Source organism: Bufo bufo, chromosome 8 (assembly GCF_905171765.1).
Source record: "Bufo bufo chromosome 8, aBufBuf1.1, whole genome shotgun sequence".
Classification (NCBI taxonomy): Eukaryota; Metazoa; Chordata; class Amphibia; order Anura; family Bufonidae; genus Bufo; species Bufo bufo.
Window position 1 is genome coordinate 58,675,825 of NC_053396.1, and position 20,776 is coordinate 58,696,600.

General features: G+C 45.7%; 1 protein-coding gene across 1 annotated transcript in view; it reads right to left on the reverse strand.

The window, feature by feature from the left end:
* Positions 1-20,776, reverse strand: part of LOC120977379 (adrenodoxin-like) — a 410,960-nt gene that overhangs the window by 334,577 nt on the left and 55,607 nt on the right. The gene's annotated exons all lie outside the window — the stretch shown is intronic.

Genomic DNA, 20,776 nt, shown 5'->3' on the forward strand with positions numbered 1-20,776 from the left:
CAGGCGAACATATGTCGATTTCTTTTACATTGTGAAGAACTTTGACCTATGACACATCCATCCGGTGGTACAGGACAGCCAATTGAGACGTTTTAGCACATGGACATGCCACCTACGTTATAAATAAACCCGATCTGGCCGCCATTTTACATTCAGTCTTTTTCCAGTGTAGGAAGAGGTTGCTGTGTGGAGCAGGGACAGACTGTTAGGGACACCAAACACTAGCTAATAAGGCCACAAAAGTCCTTTAAAGGACTGGTATAGGTGTGCTATCGATAGGTGTGACTTACTGAGGGGTGTAATATATTTATAATATACTTTCTAACATAGAAAGTATATAATAGTGCATTTATATTGTGCAGCAGTTGTGTGTAGTTTTGCTCCATTACTGCAGCCACACAGAGTGACAAACGCTATTGGAACAAATAATTTCTACTGGTGTGATATACCAGTTCCCCCCCCCCCCCCCAAAAAAAAAACTGATTGGCGCAGGGGTGTGATTTACTAATTATATACTTTCTATATAGTGCATTTGGGTAGTGCAGCATTTGTTCGCAGTTTTGCTGCGTTACCGCAGCTACACAGAGTGACAAACGCTATTGGAACAAATAATTTCTACTGGTGTGATTTAACAGTTGCCCCCCCAAAAAACTGATTGAAGCAGGGGTGTGATATACCAATGATATACTTTATATATAGTGCATTTGGGTAGTGCAGCATTTGTTTGCGGTTTTGCTGCGTTACCTCAGCTACACAGAGTGAAAAACGCTATTGAAACAAATAATTTTTACTGGTGTGATATGTGACACAATAGGGGTCATGGGGATGATGTAAAAAGGAGGGGGTGATGTGCCATGGAGGGGGAGAAATGTGACATGGGGGGAGAAATGTGATATGGATTGGGAGAAATGTAAAATGGAGGGGGAATAATGTGACATGGGGGGCTGATGTGACATAGGGGGGTGATTTGACATGAAGGGGGAGAAATGTGACATGGGGCATGATGGCTGACATAGGGGGCTTATGGCTGACATGGGGAGCATGATGGCTGACATGGGGGGCGTGATGGCTGACATGGGGGGCATGATGGCTGACATGGGGGCATGATGGCTGACATGGGGGCATGATGGCTGACATAGGGGCATGATGGCTGACATGGTAGGCTAATGGCTGACATGGGGGCATGATGGATGGGGACTGATGGCTGACATGGGGGGCTGATCTGAGGCATTGGGGGTCAGATCTGAGGTCTGATTAACATTGGGGGTCTGATTGGGGCTGTGATCTGAGGTCTGATTAACATTGGGGGTCTGATTGCTGGTCTGACCTGAGGTTTAATGGAAAATATTTTTTTCCTATTATCCTCCTCTAAAACCTAGGTGCGTCTAATGGGCCGGTGTGTCTTAGAGGGTGAAAAATACGGTCCTCAAACTAGCGATTGTCTGAAGCAAAGAGAAGATACCAGGACCACACAGAGGAGACCCAGCTGCTGCAGACGGGACCAGGGCCAGGTGAGCTGCGAAGGGGGCGGGGGGGGGGCCCAAAATGTAGCTTTGCTTGTGTTGTCAAAAAATCCTTGCACCAGTCCTGATCCTCTCTATCTGCACCCTATTCACTCTCTGCTGTGTGAACCCCCAAAGACACCACCACCACCACCATATCCCATCCGCTCGAGTCAGAGGAATTATTTTGCCATCCATTCCAAGACCTTACCGATGCGCAGCCATTCTTGGCATCGGATCAGGAAGAGGAGGTATCAATGGTCGCCACCCAGCAGTCTGATGACAGTGCCTAGATCAGCCCAAGGAGGGTGGTCCCCGCTGTTACTGCCTACTCCGAGATCTCTAATCTCAGTGGCGGTGAAGGTGACGATGATGATGTGTCGATGGACGTCACGTGGGTGCTCACAAGAGAGGAAGACGAGGGAAGTTCAGAGGGAGAGACGGAGCAGCAGATAGAGAGGAGAAGAAGGAGAAGCAGGCAGGACTCGCAGTGCACAGAAGGCAAAAAGCAGACTGCTAGTGTATCTGGAACGAGCCTTCCACCATGCACAGTCACATCTGGTGCTCCCAGGACACCAGCACAGGGCTTCGCAGTGTGTTTTTTTTTAACGTGTCCGCTGCTGACAATAGTGTTGCCATCTGCAGCCTGTGCTGTCAACTATAAGTCGCGGTAAGCCCAACACTCACCTAGGGACGACCGCCTTAAGAAGGCACCTGGCCTCCCATCACTGAGCCCAGTGGGAGAAACGCAGTCATGACCCACAAAGCCACACTCCTGTCGATCCACATCCTGCCTCTTCTCCTTCTCTTCTCTTCTCCCATTTGTCCTCCACTCCACCTTCCACCGTGCCACCGTCATGTTCATCTGGCAAAAGGCAGGCATCCGTGGCCCAAATGTTCAAGCGAAAAGAGATGATGACGCCGAATAACCCTCTTGCCTAACGGCTAACCGCTGGCTTGTCGGAACTGCTAGCCCGCCAACTACTGCCATATAAACTGGTGGACTCAGAGGCTTTTAGAAAATTTGTGGTCATTGGAACACCGCAATGGAAGATCCCCAGAAGGAAATATTTCTCCCAGAATGGCATCCCAGAGTTATATGGCCACGTTCAGCGGCAAGTGAATGTATCTCTGGCACACAGTGTCGGTGCCAAGATACATCTGACCACAGACATGTGGTCTAGCAAACACGGGCAGGGAAGGTACATAATTTTTACTGCCCACTGGGTGAACCTTCTGACGGCCGTCAAGCATGCATTCCGTGGCACCCGTGTGGATTTGGTGTTACCGCCATGGATTGCATGCAGGCCTGCCCCTTCTCCTCTCACTCCATCCTCCGTCTCCTCCTCGGCTGACTCCGCTTTTTCAACTGCTACCGCCTCTTCCGCTGCGCCCCCCAAGCTCCCCAGAACCTATTTGACGTGCTAGGTGAGACATTGCCATGCTGTGCTGCAGCTGTTATGCCTGGAAGCCAGGAGCCACATTGGTCCTGCACAATTGTGTAAGTGACAAAGCCTTTTATTTGGGGTTCATAACACCTCCTGTGCATCCGTCTTACTGTAAAAGGAGAGTTAATCAGTCAGTTAAATGTGTCAGTGACAAAAAGTTCTATCGTCCACATTTAATCCTTCTTACTGTAATAGGAGAGTTAATCAGTCTGTTTATTGTTTTAGTGATATAAAGCCATTTTTGGGGGTTCATAACACCACCTTTGCATCCTTCTTACTATAATAGGAAAGTTAATCAATCTGTTAATTGTGTCAAAGACATAAAACCATTTTTGGGAGTTCCAAAGTCCTCTGTTGAATTTGTCTTACTGTAATAGGAGAGTTAATCAATCTGTTAATTGTGTCGGTGATAAAGTTATATTTTGGGGTTCATAACACCACCTTTGCATTCATCTTACTGTAATGAGAGAGTTAATCAGTCTGTTAATTGTGTCTGACATAAATCCTGTTTTGAGGTTCCAAAGTCCACCATTGCATCCGTCTTACTGCAATAGGAGAGTTAATTAGTCTGTTACTTTTGTCAGTGACATAACTCCATTTTTTAGGGTTTCAAACCCAGCATTTGCATCCGTCCTAATGTAATAGGAGAGTTAATTAGAATGTAATTTGTGTTAGTGACATAAAGCCATTTTTTGGGGTTAATACCAACGCCTTTGTATCCGTCTTAAAGTAATAGGAGGGTTAATCAGTCTGTTAATTGTGTCGGTGATGTGAAACCATTTTTGGGAGTTCCAAGTCCACAGTTGCATCCATCTTATTGTAATAGGATAGTTAATCAGTCTGTTAATTGAGTCCATGGTAAACAGAAATATTTTGGGTTTCATAACACAGGCTTTGCTTCCGTCTTAGTGTAATAGGAGAGTTGATCTGTCTGTTAATTGTGTACATAGTTACATAGTTAATATGGTTGAAAAAATACATAAGTCCATCAAATTCAACCAAGGGATAGGTGGGGATTCGAATCCCAGAAGGAAATGAGACTCAGATTTCTACATGTTTTCATAAGCATTAATGTTGTTTACTTTTAAGAATTCATCTAAACCCTTTAAAAAAACTGTCCACTGTTTATTCTGTGACTATGTCCTGAGGAAGTCTATTCCACAGATATATATTCATATATTTGTATAGGTTAATCATGTCCCCTCTTAGACGTTGTAACAATGGCAGTTGGCAGCCACCAGCGTGCAGCGCATCCTGCTATATACCTGAGTCAAACTGCACACAAGGCTCCTCCTCTCCTCTGCAGTCTCCGGACCCGCTTTCCTGCACTGTCGCAGGCGGTGACAGCTTCAGTTGAACTTTGTAGGAGCCGCACGCGTCCTGTTTTTTTTAAGGGTTCGTGCACGCCCCTGATTCCGCCTTCTCTCCAATCCCAGCCAGGCACCACCTTTATAAGGGCTTCCCTCTTCCTGTGAATCCTGAGCAATATTGTAGTTTTCTACAGCGAAGGTTTCAGCTTGTTTTTCCTGTGTTATCCTGCTTCCGACCTTAGCCTGTATCCTGAGCTCGTCTCTGCCTGATCCTCCTGTACCTTGCTGCTCCAAAGTGTATGATTGGATTGTCGACCACACCTCTGTCTGCTGTTCAGCTTGTTACACTTGCTGCACCTGAGCTATTCAGCTCTGCTGTTCTAACAGCCCCAGCTTTGCTTAATCACCAACTCAGCTCTGCTTCATCTGAATCTGGTGCTGCGCTTCTTCCATCCAGTGACAGCTCGCTCCACCTGCCTGTATCCCCAGTGCTTGCACCGGGGCGTTGCTGCCACTTAACCGGGACCATTCTTGCGGTAGCGACCTGGTGTCTCTCCTGCAGCTAAGACCAGCTTCCACATCCTGGAGCGGGATAAAGGTTGAAGACCAGGGGATTGGGTAACACTTAGATTCCGCTCCCAAGTTTGGCCCAAAGCCAAACCGGTAAGTTGCACAGCGGGTCCACACCCATTGGAACGTTACAGACGTCTCTTCTCAAGACCAAATAAATTCAATTATTTTAATCTTTCTTCATAACTAAGACCCTCCATGCCCCTTATCAGTTTAGTCGCTTTCCTATGTACTTTTTCCAGCTGCAGTGCATCCTTTCTATGGACTATTGCCCAGAACTGGACTGCATATTCCAGATGAGGCTGCACCAACGCTTTGTAAAGTGGTAGTATTACATACCTGCCCCGCGAGTCAATGCCTTGTTTAATGCATGACAATATCCTGGTGGCCTTAGAAGCAGCTGATTGACATTGTGTGCTGTAATTTGATCTACAATCCACAAGGACACCCAAATTCTTCTCTACAAGTGACTCCCCCAGTGTTACATCCCCTAGGACAGTGATGGCTGACCTTGGCACTCCAGCTGTGGTGAAACTACGACTCCCAGCATGCTCCATTTATTTCTATAGAGTTCTGAGAGCAGCCAAGCAAGGGGGGCATCTTGGGAGTTGTAGTTTTACCACAGCTGGAGTGCCAAGGTTAGCCATCACTGCCCTAGGACATATGAAGCACAGAGATTATTACTACCAAGATAAATAACTTTACATTTATCTACATTTAACCTTATTTGCCAAGTTGATGCCCAAGTCAGCTTGTAGTATATGGACATCTTCCATAGACTGTACAGTTCTACATAGCTTAGTGTCATCTGCAAAAATAGAAATGGTGCTATTAATCCTGTCCTTGATATCATTAATAAATAAATTAAATAATAGAGGACCCAGCACTGAACCTTGGGGTACACCACTTATAACCCGGGACCAATCTAAATAGGAATCATTTACCACAAATCTCTGGACATGGTCCTTCAACCAGTTTTCAATCAAATTACACACTATACTTTCCAAGCCTATAGACCTTACTTTACCTATTAAACGTCTATGAGCAGGCTCGGACTGGCCCACAGGGGTACAGGGGAATCCCCCGGTGGGCCCCTGAGCAAGGTGGGCCCCTAGTCTCCCACCCCCTGCACACGTGGTACATAACCAGGGGCGTAGCTATAGGGGGTGCAGAGGTAGCAGTCGCTACCGGGTCCAGGAGCTTGAGGGGGCCCAAAAACCCTTGTGCCACATAAGACACTGGCATTATAGAAAGTGCATGCTGGTCAATTTACACCTCTGGCTGGAGGGAAGGGGCTAGGTGAAGAATTTGGCATAAGGGGGTGCCCTTTCAATGTTTGCCTCGGGCAGCAGGAAGGCTATGTGCTCCCCTGCCCCTTGCCAACAAGCACTAAGAGAATAGGGGCCCAAGCTGAACTCTTGCACCAGGGCCCGTGAGCCTTTAGCTACGATCCTGTACATAACACAGTAGACTTACTGCACTACATACATATATTTAATGTACAGCACCTCAACCAGCCTTTTTTCATATAAAAAACTTGTAAGATTATTTATTATATCTGAATGTATCCGTACAGTGGGCCCCCAAAATAAATTTTACTGTCCGACACTGTCTATGAGGGACAGTATCAAAAGCAGTATCAAAAGCCTTTGCAAAATCCAGAAACACTACATCCACAGCTGCCCCTCTTTCCAGGTTACCCACCTTCTCATAAAAACAAATCGGGTTAGTCTGACAACGTCTGTCCTTGGTAAACCCATGTTGGTTATAACTTATAATATAATTTACAGTCACATACTCCTGTATATAGTCCCTTAAGAGTCCTTCAAACATTTTTCCCACAACAGAAGTTAAACTAACTGGTCTATAATCACCTGTGGAGGACCTAGATACTTTTTTGAATATTTTATATAGGTGACATAGAGCCTTTTTGGGGGGTTCATAACACCTCCTGTGCATCCGTCTTACTGTAAAAAGAGAGTTAATCAGTCAGTTAATTGTGTCAGTAACAAAAAGCCATTTTTTGGGGTTCCAAAGTGCACCTTTTATCCTTCTTACTGTAATAGGAGAGTTAATCAGTCTGTCTATTGTGTTGGTGATATAAGGCCATTTTTAGGGGTTTATAACACCGCATTTGCATCCGTCTCACTGTAATAGGAAAGTTTAATCAGTCTGTTAATTGTGTTGAAGATATAAAGCCATTTTTTTAAGTTCATAACACCATTTTGCATCCGTCTTACAGTAATAGGAAAGTTAATCAGTCTGTTAATGGTCTCGGTGACATAAATCCATTTTTTTGGGTTCCAACATCCACTGTTGCTCCTATCTTACTGTAATAGGAGAGTTAATAAGACTGTTAATTGTGTCGGTGACATAATGCCATTTTTTGGGGTTTATAACCCTGCCTATCAATCCGTCTTACTGTAATAGGAGAGTTAATCAGTCTGTTACTTGTTTTGGTAACCTGAAACCATTTTGGGGGGTTCCCAAGTCCACTGTTGCATTCATCTTACTGTAATAGAAAAGTTAATCAGTTTTTAAATGGTGAAGGTTACATAAACCTATATTTTGAGGTTCATAACACTGCCTTTGCATCTGTCTTACTGTAATAGGAGAGTTAATCAGCATTTTAATTGTGTTGGTGACATTTAGCCATTTTTTGGGGTTCATAACAACGCCATTTCATCCGTCTTACTGTAGTAGAAGAGGTAATTAGTCTGTTAATTGTGTTGGAAACATGAGACCATTTTTGGGGGTTCTGAAGTCCACTGTTGCATCCGTCTAAGGCTAGTTTCACACTAGCAGCAGGGGACTCCGGCAGGTTGTTCCAGCGGGTGAACAGCCTGTCGGATCCGTCCTGCCGCTAGTTCACGTGTGCGCCCGGACTGCTGCTCCATCCCCATTAACTATAATGGGGGCGGGGCGGAGTTCCGGCAGCAACACGGCAGCGCACACCGAGAGGCGGCCAGACTAAAAGTACTGCATGCAGTACTTTTAGTTCGGCTGCTTCTTGGCGTGCGCTGCCATGCTGCCCCCGGAACTCTGCCTCCACACGTGAACTAGCAGCAGGACGGATCCGACAGGCTCTTCACCCTCTCGAACAGCCTACTGGAGTCCCCTGCCACTAGTGTGAAAGTACACTAAGTGTAATAGGAAAATTAATTAGGATTCACAGGAACACCACTTCTTCTAAAACATAACCTTTAATGATATACTCTTAAAAAGCCAATGCACCCTTATTACAAATGAAAAGAAAAATTAAAAAATTAAAAAATTCAAACCCTCATGCGAGATAACTATTCCATTATCAGATAAATGCAGAAAGATTGGAAAACACGTAGTAGGCCTTGATTGAGGGCAATGTCCCTAGTTCTGGCCCTATTTCTGTCGCCCTGCCTGCAAACGGAATAGCCGCCCCGATAGGGGCGATCCCGTGTCTCGTGCCCCCTGATAGCCCTTAGATGACCCTGACACGGGAAAAAAAATTCCAACTTTGTGGAATAGGGCCCTAGGTGAGGACCTAAACTAGTCTGCAAAAAACAGTGTCAGGCAGCTGCTGCCAAGGCCAATAGGATAATGGGTTGCATCAAAAGGGGCATAGATGCCCGTGATGAGAACATATTCCTACTACTTTACAAATCATTAGTCAGACCACACATGGAGTACTGTGTACAGTTCTGGGCTCCTGTGAACAAGGCAGACATAGCAGAGCTGGAGAGGGTCCAGAGGAGGGCAACTAAAGTAATAACTGGAATGGGGCAACTACAGTACCCTGAAAGATTATCAAAATTAGGGTTATTCACGTTAGAAAAAAGATGACTGAGGGGAGATCTAATTACGATGTATAAATATATCAGGGGTCAGTACAGAGATCTGTCCCATCATCTATTTATCCCCAGGACTGTGACTGTGACGAGGGGACATCCTCTGCGTCTGGAGGAAAGAAGGTTTGTACACAAACATAGAAAAGAGCAGTGAGACTATGGAACTCTCTGCCTGAGGAGGTGGTGATGGTGAGTACAATAAAAGAGTTCAAGAGGGGCCTGGATGTATTTCTGGAGTGTAATAATATTACAGGATATAGCTACTAGAGAGGGGTCGTTGATCCAGGGAGTTATTCTGATTGCCTGATTGGAGTCGGGAAGGAATTTTTTATTCCCCTAAAGTGAGGAAAATTGGCTTCTACCTCACAGGGTTTTTTTGCCGTCCTCTGGATCAACTTGCAGGATGACAGGCCGAACTGGATGGACAAATGTCTTTTTTCGGCCTTATGTATTATGTACTATGTTAGTTATAGTCCAAAAAGGTGTACCGTATTTTTCGCCCTATAAGACGCACCGGCCCATAAGATGCACCTAGGTTTTTGAGGAGGAAAATAATAAGAAAAACAATTTAACCAAAAGGTGTGCTTTTGGTGGGTTTTGAACTAATGGTGGTCTGTGTATGACACTACTATGGGGGATCTGTGGGTGGCACTGTTATGGGGGATCTGTGGATGGCACGGTTATGGGGGGATCTGTGGGTGGCACTGTTATGGGGGATCTGTGGGTGGCACTGTTATGGGGGATCTGTGGGTGGCACTGTTATGGGGGATCTGTGGTTGGCACTGTTATGGGGGGATCTGAGGGGGCCACTGTTATGGGGGGATCTGAGGGGGCCACTGTTATGGGGGGTGATCTGTGGATGGCACTGTTATGGAGGGGGATCTGTGGATGGCACTGTTATGGGGGGTGGTTCTGTGGATGGCACTGCTATATATGTGTCACCCACAGATCCCCCACCCCATAACAGTGCCATCCACATATCCTCCACCCCATAATAGTGGCACCCACAGATGCACTAATATACCTGAGCTAAACATGTGGGAGGGGGAGGGAGGAGGGGCCGGTGGCATGCAAATGGAACTCACTGATGTCACGTGACGTGCCTGCGCCGCCTACTTTATGAATGAAGTAGGCGGCGCAGGCACGTGACATCAGTGAGTTCCGGCTGGCCGCCCGCCCTGCTCTGCCTGCTACAGGACATTTAGTAAGTAGTACAGATGGGGCTGGGGATCGGAACTTAAATTAAGGTTATTAATATAAAAGGTTTAGTCAATAAAGCAGTGAGTGAACGGCGGGCCAAGGTACAGTGACCTCACCAGCCCCGCCGCATTTGCATGACACCAGCCCCTCCTCCCTCCCCCTCCAGCTGATACATCTCAGTCTGCGATGTAAAATGGCAGCATTCGCCCCATAAGACGCAGGGGCATTCTTCCCCCACTTTTAGGGGGGGGAAAGTGCGTCTTATGGGGCGAAAAATACGGTATATATATACAGTACAGACCAAAAGTTTGGACACACCTTCTTATTCAAAGAGTTTTCTTTATTTTCATGACTATGAAAATTGTAGATTCACACTGAAGGCATCAAAACTATGAATTAACACATGTGGAATTATATACATAACAAACAAGTGTGAAACAACTGAAAATATGTCATATTCTAGGTTCTTCAAAGTAGCCACCTTTTGCTTTGATTACTGCTTTGCACACTCTTGGCATTCTCTTGATGAGCTTCAAGAGGTAGACCCCTGAAATGGTTTTCACTTCACAGGTGTGCCCTGTCAGGTTTAATAAGTGGGATTTCTTGCCTTATAAATGGGGTTGGGACGATCAGTTGCGTTGAGGAGAAGTCAGGTGGATACACAGCTGATAGTCCTACTGAATAGACTGTTAGAATTTGTATTATGGCAAAAAAAAAGAAGCTAAGTAAAGAAAAATGAGTGGCCATCATTACTTTAAGAATTGAAGGTCAGTCAGTCAGCCGAAAAATTGGGAAAACTTTGAAAGTAAGGGCTATTTGATCATGAAGGAGAGTGATGGGGTGCTGCGCCAGATGACCTGGCCTCCTCAGTCACCGGACCTGAACCCAATCGAGATGGTTTGGGGTGAGCAGGACCGCAGAGTGAAGGCAAAAAGGCCAACAAGTGCTAAGCATCTCTGGGAACTCCTTCAAGACTGTTGGAAGACCATTTCAGGGGACTACCTCTTGAAGCTCATCAAGAGAATGCCAAGAGTGTGCAAAGCAGTAATCAAAGCAAAAAGGTGGCTACTTTGAAGAACCTAGAATATGACATATTTTCAGTTGTTTCATACTTGTTTGTTATGTATATAATTCCACATGTGTTAATTCATAGTTTTGATGCCTTCATAGTCATGAAAATAAAGAAAACTCTTTGAATGAGAATGTGTGTTCAAACTTTTGGTCTGTACTGTATATATATATATACACTCACCTAAAGAATTATTAGGAACACCTGTTCTATTTCTCATCAATGCGATTATCTAGTCAACCAATCACATGGCAGTTGCTTCAATGCATTTAGGGGTGTGGTCCTGGTCAAGACAATCTCCTGAACTCCAAACTGAATGTCAGAATGGGAAAGAAAGGTGATTTAAGCAATTTTGAGCGTGGCATAGTTGTTGGTGCCAGACGGGCCGGTCTGAGTATTTCACAATCTGCTCAGCTACTGGGATTTTCACGCACAACCATTTCTAGGGTTTACAAAGAATGGTGTGAAAAGGGAAAAACATCCAGTATGCGTCAGTCCTGTGGGCAAAAATGCCTTGTGGATGCTAGAGGTCAGAGGAGAATGGGCCGACTGATTCAAGCTGATAGAAGAGCAACGTTGACTGAAATAACCACTCGTTACAACCGAGGTATGCAGCAAAGCATTTGTGAAGCCACAACACGCACAACCTTGAGGCAGATGGGCTACAACAGCAGAAGACCCCACCGGGTACCACTCATCTCCACTACAAATAGGAAAAAGAGGCTACAATTTGCACGAGCTCACCAAAATTGGACTGTTGAAGACTGGAAAAATGTTGCCTGGTCTGATGAGTCTCGATTTCTGTTGAGACATTCAAATGGTAGAGTCCAAATTTGGCGTAAACAGAATGAGAACATGTATCCATCCTCTGATGGCTACTTCCAGCAGGATAATGCACCATGTCACAAAGCTTGAATCATTTCAAATTGGTTTCTTGAACATAACAATGAGTTCACTGTACTAAAATGGCCCCCACAGTCACCAGATCTCAACCCAATAGAGCATCTTTGGGATGTGGTGGAACGGGAGCTTCGTGCCCTGGATGTGCATCCCTCAAATCTCCATCAACTGAAAGATGCTATCCTATCATTATGGGCCAAGATTTCTAAAGAATGCTATCAGCACCTTGTTGAATCAATGCCACGTAGAATTAAGGCAGTTCTGAAGGCAAAATGGGGTCCAACTCCGTATTAGTATGGTGTTCCTAATAATTCTTTAGGTGAGTGTATATGTATATATATATATATATATATATATATATATATCAAATCGGTATTGCTTATAAGATAGATTAGTAGTCGTTGTTATGAGGCATGACTACCATAATACACTACTAGATGGATTATAAGTACATTCAGGATGTGCAAATTTAAAGTTAATTGCTTCACCAATGACCTCTCACTTATTCTGGATAACAATCACATGGCCTCAGAAGTAGTATAGATGTTATTAGACAAGACATCTAATACACCGATCCATAAGTATATAGTTGTCTGAATGTCAATTCAATGCAGACCATATAGCCATGAAAACCAATATGGAATTAGTCATCCCAGACCTGTATTGTACACACAATAAGCCAGTGTACAAGTATAACACACGGAATGTGAAGAGGATGCTAGTGGAGCCAGCGATACTTGCGTGCCCAGGAAATGAATTGGGAAGGAGGGGGATTCCTTAGATGTCCTCCGATGTCATGGGGCGGTCTGTGCAGAGATATCAGTGTCCCAGAGCGCAGACTGTGGCTGAGATGTCAAGTAGATAGAGCAACTGCCATCTGACATCAGAGGACATCTAAGGTACCCCCCCTCCTTCCCTCTTCATTTCCTGGGCACGCAAGTATCGCTGGCTCCACTAGCATCCTCTTCACATATCGTGTGTTATACTTGTGAACTGGCTTATTGTGTGTACAATACAGTTCTGGGGTGACTAATCCCATATTGGTTTTCATGGCTATATGGTCTGCATTGAATTGACATTAAGACAACTATATACTTATGGATCGGTGTATTAGATGTCTTGTCTAATAACATCTATACTACTTCTGAGGCCATGTGATTGTTATCCAGAATAAGTGAGAGGTCATTGGTGAGGCAACTTACTTTTTGACTTAGGCTTTGTGATATAAATTTGCAAATCCTGAATGTACCTTTAATCCATCTAGTAGTGTATTGTGGTAGTCAGCCCTCATAACAGCGACTACTAATCTATCTTATAAGCAATACCGATTTGCTATATATATATACACCTTTTTGGACTATAACTATAGCTATAATACATTCAGCAGTGAATTCTATTGGTCATCTCTGGAAACCATTTTTGGGGTCCTGAAGTCCACTGTTGCATCCGTGTAACTGTAATAGGAAAGTTGATCAATCTTTTAGTTGTGTCAGTGACATAAGGCCATTTTTGGGGGTTCATAACACAGCCTTTGCATCTGTCTTACTATTTTTTTAAACTCGTTTTATTGAAATTTAACAAGAAAGGCATGTTACATTTTTAGAGTAGACAAGGATTAATACATTCAGGGAATATCTCACGCAGGAGATATAGTGCAGGCACTGCAGTGCTTGACAGTTCTGCATTTAAATCCGATACAGCATAAAAATTTACATAATCAAATGACTTCTGGAGGGAGAGCGAAGGAGGAGATCTAGCCTCAATATACATGTTAGCATGGCATTATACATCGGTTACAGAATACATACAAGCATTATGCACAGTCAGAGGGGATGCACACCATTCGCCCCACACTTTATCAAACTTTTGCGGGCACTTCCTATGGATAAATATAACCTTTTCCATACTAACAGCCTGATTAACCAGCAACTTCCATTGACCCACCGTAGGCACTCTATCATCCATCCATCTCAGGGCAACAGCTTTTCTGGCAAAGAATAAGGTTTCGCTCAAGAAAATTCTGTGATGATGGCCCCAATCCTCCTCATCCAGGATACCAAGTATACAGCTCTTTGGGCACAGCGGCACCGCATTTGGAACTATAGCAGACAACACTCCTATCACTGCTGCCCAAAAGCTCTTCAAATATGAGCAGTCCCACATGAGATGCCAGAAATCCGCTCCCTCCTGATGGCACCTATGACACCTACTGTGTGACAGTCTCCCCATTTTCTGCAGGCGAACAGGTGTAAGATAACTCCTATGCAGGATAAACAACTGAATCAGCCTATTAGTTACTGACGGAGAAACCCTCACTGGGGACAGCAGCGCTTCATTCCAATCGTCAGCTGATAGGGAAGGGATGGAGTTTCTCCATTTCTCCTCAACAGCAAGGGGATTCATCAGCGTGCGGTTATTAAGCAAATGTGTATAGAGTGCAGAGATAATACCCTTCGGGCCCTGTGATCTGAGAACTCCTATCAGAGGGTAATTAGAAATTTTCCGGCCACCTGCTGCGAACTGTGCCGTTAGCGCATGTCTCAGCTGCAGGTATCTAAAGAAGAATGAGCGAGGTAATTCAAACCTCTCCTGCAGCTGAGAGGAGGAACATAGATTACTCTCAGCATATAAGTCGTTCAGTTTGCGGATTCCCTGCGCCTGCCACCATCTAGCACCCTCTAAATCTTTTAAGTGAGCAAACATGGGATTATCCCATAACGGGATGTCATCTGGGATGTCTTTAAACGACCTCATTTTCGCAGCATTCCATACCTGATGGGCCATTCTATGAATAGGGAGCAAGCGCATGGAAATAAACCTCGGCCCCTCCAACACAGGCCATAGAGAGGATAATCCTAGATACTCCCTAAGGTAGTATTCTGCATTAGGTAGATCAGTTGCCTGGACCCAGGGGGAAAGAAGTTTCAGCTGTCCAGCTAGATAATAAAGGAAAAAATCAGGTAAAGAAGCGCCACCTTCTAGCTTGGGCCTCTGTAGGACCTGAAGGGGCAGCTTTCGCCTGGATTCCCCCCACACAAATTTAGTCACTAACGAATGAATGCGAGCAAAGAATCCCTGCGATATCGGGGTAGACGCATGCGCCAGCAAATACAACCCTTTGGGCAAGAGAGCCATCTTGACCAAATTTAATCTTCCCATAATAGAGAGTGGCAAGGTCCTCCATGTCCTGAATTTATCCATGAACATGGACTCCAGGGGTGCAATATTCAGGGAGTACGCTAACTGGGGGTCCCTAGTGATAACAACCCCTAAATATTTGAAGAAATCTACTACTGGCAGATTGCAATACTGAGGTGGCCACGTGTGTATCCACAGAGGCATAAGTGCTGATTTCGTCCAATTTATGTGTAAACCCGAGAACTCTCCGAACTTGCTAATTATGTCAATTGCTCTAGGGAGTGTTGTCTCAGGTTCGTCCATAAAGAGAAGGAGATCATCCGCATATAATCCAACTTTGTCCATTCTCTCGCCCATGGATATTCCCTTGAAGATCTGATCTTGTCGAATCCTTAAAGCAAGGTGCTCTATGGCAATGGCAAACAAGAGTGGTGACAGAGGGCAGCCTTGCCTGGTTCCTCTGTGAAGAGTAAAGGAGTCAGATATTGATCCATTTACAAGTACATTAGCCTTGGGGAGGCGATACAAAATCTCCACCCACTCAATAAATTTAGGGCCAAAGCCAAAGCAGCGTAGTACTTCCAGTAGGTACACCCATTCCACAGAGTCAAAGGCCTTGGCAGTATCCAGAGATGCCAAGGCCCAATGCTTATCCCCTGCCACTCCCACCTGTGCCATGACCTGCGCCCTTCTGATGTTGTCAGACGTCGATCGTCCCGGTATGAACCCAGACTGGTCTTTGTGTATGACTGTGGCAATGACCTTATTTAGCCTGGAGGCAAGCAATCTCGTGAGTATTTTATAATCAAGGTTTAGGAGTGATATCGGCCTATATGACCCGCATTCCAAAGGATCCTTGTCTGGCTTCAAAATAACCACTATGGTGGCGTCGTACATCGAATCCGGGAGTCTACCTCTCTGCTGTGCCGCCTGATACATTTTAAGAAGCTCGGGTCCTAGCTCTTCTGCATATTTTTTGTAAACTTCTACTGGGATCCCGTCTGGGCCAGGTGCTTTACCAGTAGGCAGCTCCGCCATTGCCATCTGAATTTCCTCTAGCGTAATATCAGCCTCCAGTAAAATTCTATCCTCCTCGCCAAGCTGCGGATGTGTGACCTGCCCCAGATAAGCTTCCAACTCTTGATCAGAGTATTGAGCCGCCGATCTGTATAGATCCTGATAAAAACCTTTGAATCTATTCAGTATGTCACCCACTGATTCGACTACCATCCCAGCTGTGTCCTTTATTCTAATGACCGGGGGAGACATATTATTGTTGCGCACAACGTGGGCCAATAGTTTACCTGCCTGGCTGCCCAGCTCAAAGTTCTGTTGCTTTAGAAAGAACAGTTTGCGTTCACTCTTTTCCCTGAGGTGCGTCATGTACAACCTGCCTTTTAACATCCAGTCCTGCCTATTCACTTCAGAGGGGTCTAACCTGAAGGAGTTCTCAGCTACCTTACAGCTGGAGTGCAGCTCTAATTCCTTGCGCGCAGATTCCCTTTTAATATATGATATGGATGACTTAAGACACCCCCTCAGATAGGCCTTTAACGTCTCCCAGAGAAGCAGTCCATCTGTCATCTCATCCTGCATTGCAAGGAATACCTGGAGTTGATCAGGGACTCTGTCATGAGAGGACATCAGAGACAACCAGAAAGGGTGCACGCGCATCTTGACACTCTGCTTGACGCCACTATACAGAGTAAACTGGGCCAGGACCGGAGCATGATCCGAGGGGCCCTGTGATCCATATTCAATGTTGCCAAGATCCGTATACACAGCCGCATTTCCAAATATATAATCTATTCTGGACAGGGCGCCCCTGGCCGGGGTGAAGCAGGAATATTCCCTCCGAAGGGGGTAACATAGCCTCCACATATCTAGCCACCCAAGTTCAGACGCAACTCTAGCTATATTAGTGTCACTCTGAGTGTGATTACCCACTCTCCCTTCTGGACGAAACCTGTCCAAATCCTCATGCATCACTAGGTTGAAGTCTCCCATGCAAAGAAATTTGGCATTGGGGTATTGCGCCATAAATCCCATCACCACCTGAAGTATAGTTATAGTAGCTGGGGGGGGGGGTTGTAGATATTTACTACCACATATGGAGCGCAGTTGATAAAAGCATATACCAAAATATATTGACCTTCAGGATCCACAACCAAATGTTGGACCTCCCACCTGATGTTCCTGTGAACAAGCAGGGCAACCCCTCTAGAGTGTGTAGACCCATAAGCATTTATTGACCATTGAACCCAGGGTTTCTTAATCCTGTTCCCTGTCTCTGGAATCAAATGGGTTTCTTGCAAGCCCAGAATGTGAGGGCCGTACTGTCTGATATGAGAGAATACAGAGATCCTTTTTCTCGGACTACCCAGACCCCTCACATTCCATGACATAACCTTAAAATCAGCCATCTCGACTTAATGATTCACTCTCCTTGCAATTCAGCCATCCTCCAACATTTAAACCGTGTCTGCTGACATCGGACCTTCTCATGCATACTCGCCTTGATATCCCACCATGCTTTACATACCATGCCTTTAACAGTATGAACCTTCTATAACATAATAACATGATAACAAATGAGTGGATAACTCCATAGTCGACGACATCTCTGTCATCACGCATCGTGGCTGTTGTCACGGGGACCTGCATAGTACATTAAGGTGACAAACCTATGCAGGTATCCGCCCAACCCCATATCAATGAGACACCACTGATCATAGCAATTTGCAAAGTCAAAAGACTAGGAGGAGAAGGGGAGCATGGAGAGGGGGGGATCAGGTATCAAGGACAGGGAGAAAAACAAAATGGAGGGGACAACCACAGTAATATCGACATATGTATAGGAGTGGATCTCAGATAACATTTCCGCAATTATGAGCATCTCAGGGCCACTCCATAAACCACGCTAGGGAGTCAAAGTCTTAGATGCCTGTGGAAGCCCAACATTACCGCTCAGGGGACCTGCAGCTGTCCTAGATGTATGGTCCTCAGCGCGGTTCAGGACGACTTGGCCTTTTGGAGACCCATTCCTCCGCCTCCTTAGGATCCACAAAGAAGACCGTCTTCTCTCCATCTACCACTCTAAGGCGCGCCGGGTAAGCCATGGAATACTGCAGATTCATATCACGAAGACGCCGCTTAATAGAGATGAAAGTGGCCCTCTTCTTTTGGAGCTCAGCTGAGAAGTCAGGAAACAGTGATATATTCACTCCATCATGTTTGATTTCTCTCTTGTTTCTCGCTTGCCCCAGGATTAGATCTCTGTCCTTCCAATTAAGCAGCCTCGCCAGCAAGGGCCTTGGGGGAGCTCCAGGAGGGGGAGGTCTGGCGGGGACTCGGTGAGCCCGCTCAACTGCATAGGCACCAGAAAATGGCGCATCAGGGAACTGTGCCTTGAACCAGAGTTCCAGGAAAGTAGCTGGGTCCGAGCCCTCCGCTCTCTCAGGTAACCCCAGGATCCTGACGTTGTTGCGCCTGGCCCTGTTCTCAAGGTCGTCGCATTTTTGCTGCCATAGGCCCACAGACCTCTCCACAGCCTGTATTCTGCCTGTCAGGGGCCTTGTGAAGTCCTCCAGGGCAGAGACCCTGTCCTCCGTGTGACGCACACGCTCTCTGAGCTGCTGCACATCCTGTCTGAGTAGGCCCAAATCCACCTTCACCTCCTCGATTTTACAGGTAAGGGACGTCTGGCAGGTGGAGATTGCAGCGAGGAGCTGATGAGAAACATCTTTGAGCGTTACCTCCGGTTCTTCCGCTCCCTCCGCCTCTGTCTGCAGCGCTGCTTGGCCTCTTGTCACCGCCGCCCGTGGCGTAGCAGAGCCGCCGGCGCCATTTGGGCCTCCTGCCGAACATACTCTTTAAGCTTTTCAGCCGCAGATTGTGCCTTACTGGGGCCCATGTCTGTCTTCCCAGGTTTCCTCTTCCTCCTCTGCACTTGCCACTCGTCTTTCTGTGTAGCCAGGGTGTCAGGATGCTGAAGGATTTAGATCGGGGTACGGAGCAGAGCTCAAGTGCGTGCGCTCATGTCGGCAGTTGGCCACGCCCCCCCATCTGTCTTACTATTATAGGAGAGTTCATCAGTTTGTTAATTGTGTCAGTGACCCAAAAATTTTTTGGGGGTTCAAAACACCGTCTTTGCATCTGTCTTACTGTTATAGGAGAGTTCGTTAATTGTGTCAGTGACATAAAACCAAATTTTGGGGTTCATAACACCGTTGTCACAGTAGGTAAGATAAGGGAAGGAAACAGAACACGATAAGTCAAACAAAACAACTGACTAGGCCCCAAATGCTAGGGAACAAAGAGGTCACCTCCAAGCAATCCCTCAAACACTTTCCCTAAGCTGCTATGCCCATGTGCATATCTCGATGGTAGATATGCACATGCCCACGTACCTAAGACCATAACACACTGAACCAAACAGTTAGCTGTAGGGAAGAGGGAAAGAGACACCCAGCTCCTTCAACAACCGAAGGAGCTAGCGTCACCCTAGAGGCCTAGTAAAAACAGACACAGAAGGAAAAGGGGAAAAGGACTTATCTAGAGATGTGTTGGAGCGGATGATCCACCAAACTTCCAGAGCTCACACAAGGCAGAACTATAACCCGCAAAGGCTATAGGGAGAGGGAGGAATAAATAGCCTCACCAATTACCTAAAGAACAACACCTGGGAGGAGGTGGGATTCAGTTGAAACCCACAACAAAACAAACTGTCAGATGGAGTCACGTGAAGCAACTCTGACAGATCTCTTCAGAACACCCACAGGGCAGGGCGTGACAGTACCTCTACGGGTGACCTCCGGACAACCAGGTCCAACTTTATCCGGGTATTGACAAGGCGGCTAGTATTAACATCAGTAGCCGGAACCCACATTCTTTCCTCGGGACCGTATCCCCTCCAATGCACCAGGTACTAAAGTGAACCCCGAAGAATACTTGAGTTGAGAATTCTAGAGATCTGAAACTCCAGATTACCATCAACCAAAACAGGAGGAGGAGGCAAAAGAGATTGTTCCGCAGGTTCCACATATTTCTTCAACAAGGACCTGTGAAACACATTATGGATCTTCCAGGCCTGCGGAAGTTCCAGACGAAACGCCACCAGATTGACAATGCCGAGATTTTGTAAGGGCCAATAAATTTTGGACCCAATTTCCAAGAGGGCACCTTCAGCTTAATGTTTTTAGTGGACAACCACACCGAATCACCCACACACAGGTCCGGACCAGTCATACGTCTCTTGTCAGCCATCCGTTTATATCTTTCACCCATTTCTTTTTTTTATTAACTTGAATCTTCCGCCAGATGGATGACAAAGAGGAAAAGAATCTCTCCTCTTCCGGTATCCCAGAAGATTCAGTCCCAGAAAAAGTAACAAACTGAGGGTGAAAACCATATGCGCCAAAAAATTGTGACTTATCAGTTGACTCCTGCCTACGGTTATTCAAGGCAAACTGAGCTAAAGACAAGACCGAGGACCACTCATCCTGATTCTCAGCGACAAAACACCTCAAATAGGTCTCCAGGTTTTGGTTAGTGCGCTCAGTTTGACCATTCGACTGAGGATGAAAAGCTGAAGAAAAAGACAACAATACCCAGATGAGAACAAAACTCCCTCCAAAACCTGGAAACAAATTGCATCCCCCTATCAGACACCACATCAGAGGGAATGCCATGTAATTTCACAATGTTATCAATAAAAACCTGAGTGAGAGTTTTCGCATTGGGCAAACCTGATAATGGTACAAAGTGAGCCATCTTGCTGAAGCGGTTCACTACCACCAAAATCACAGTTTTCCTA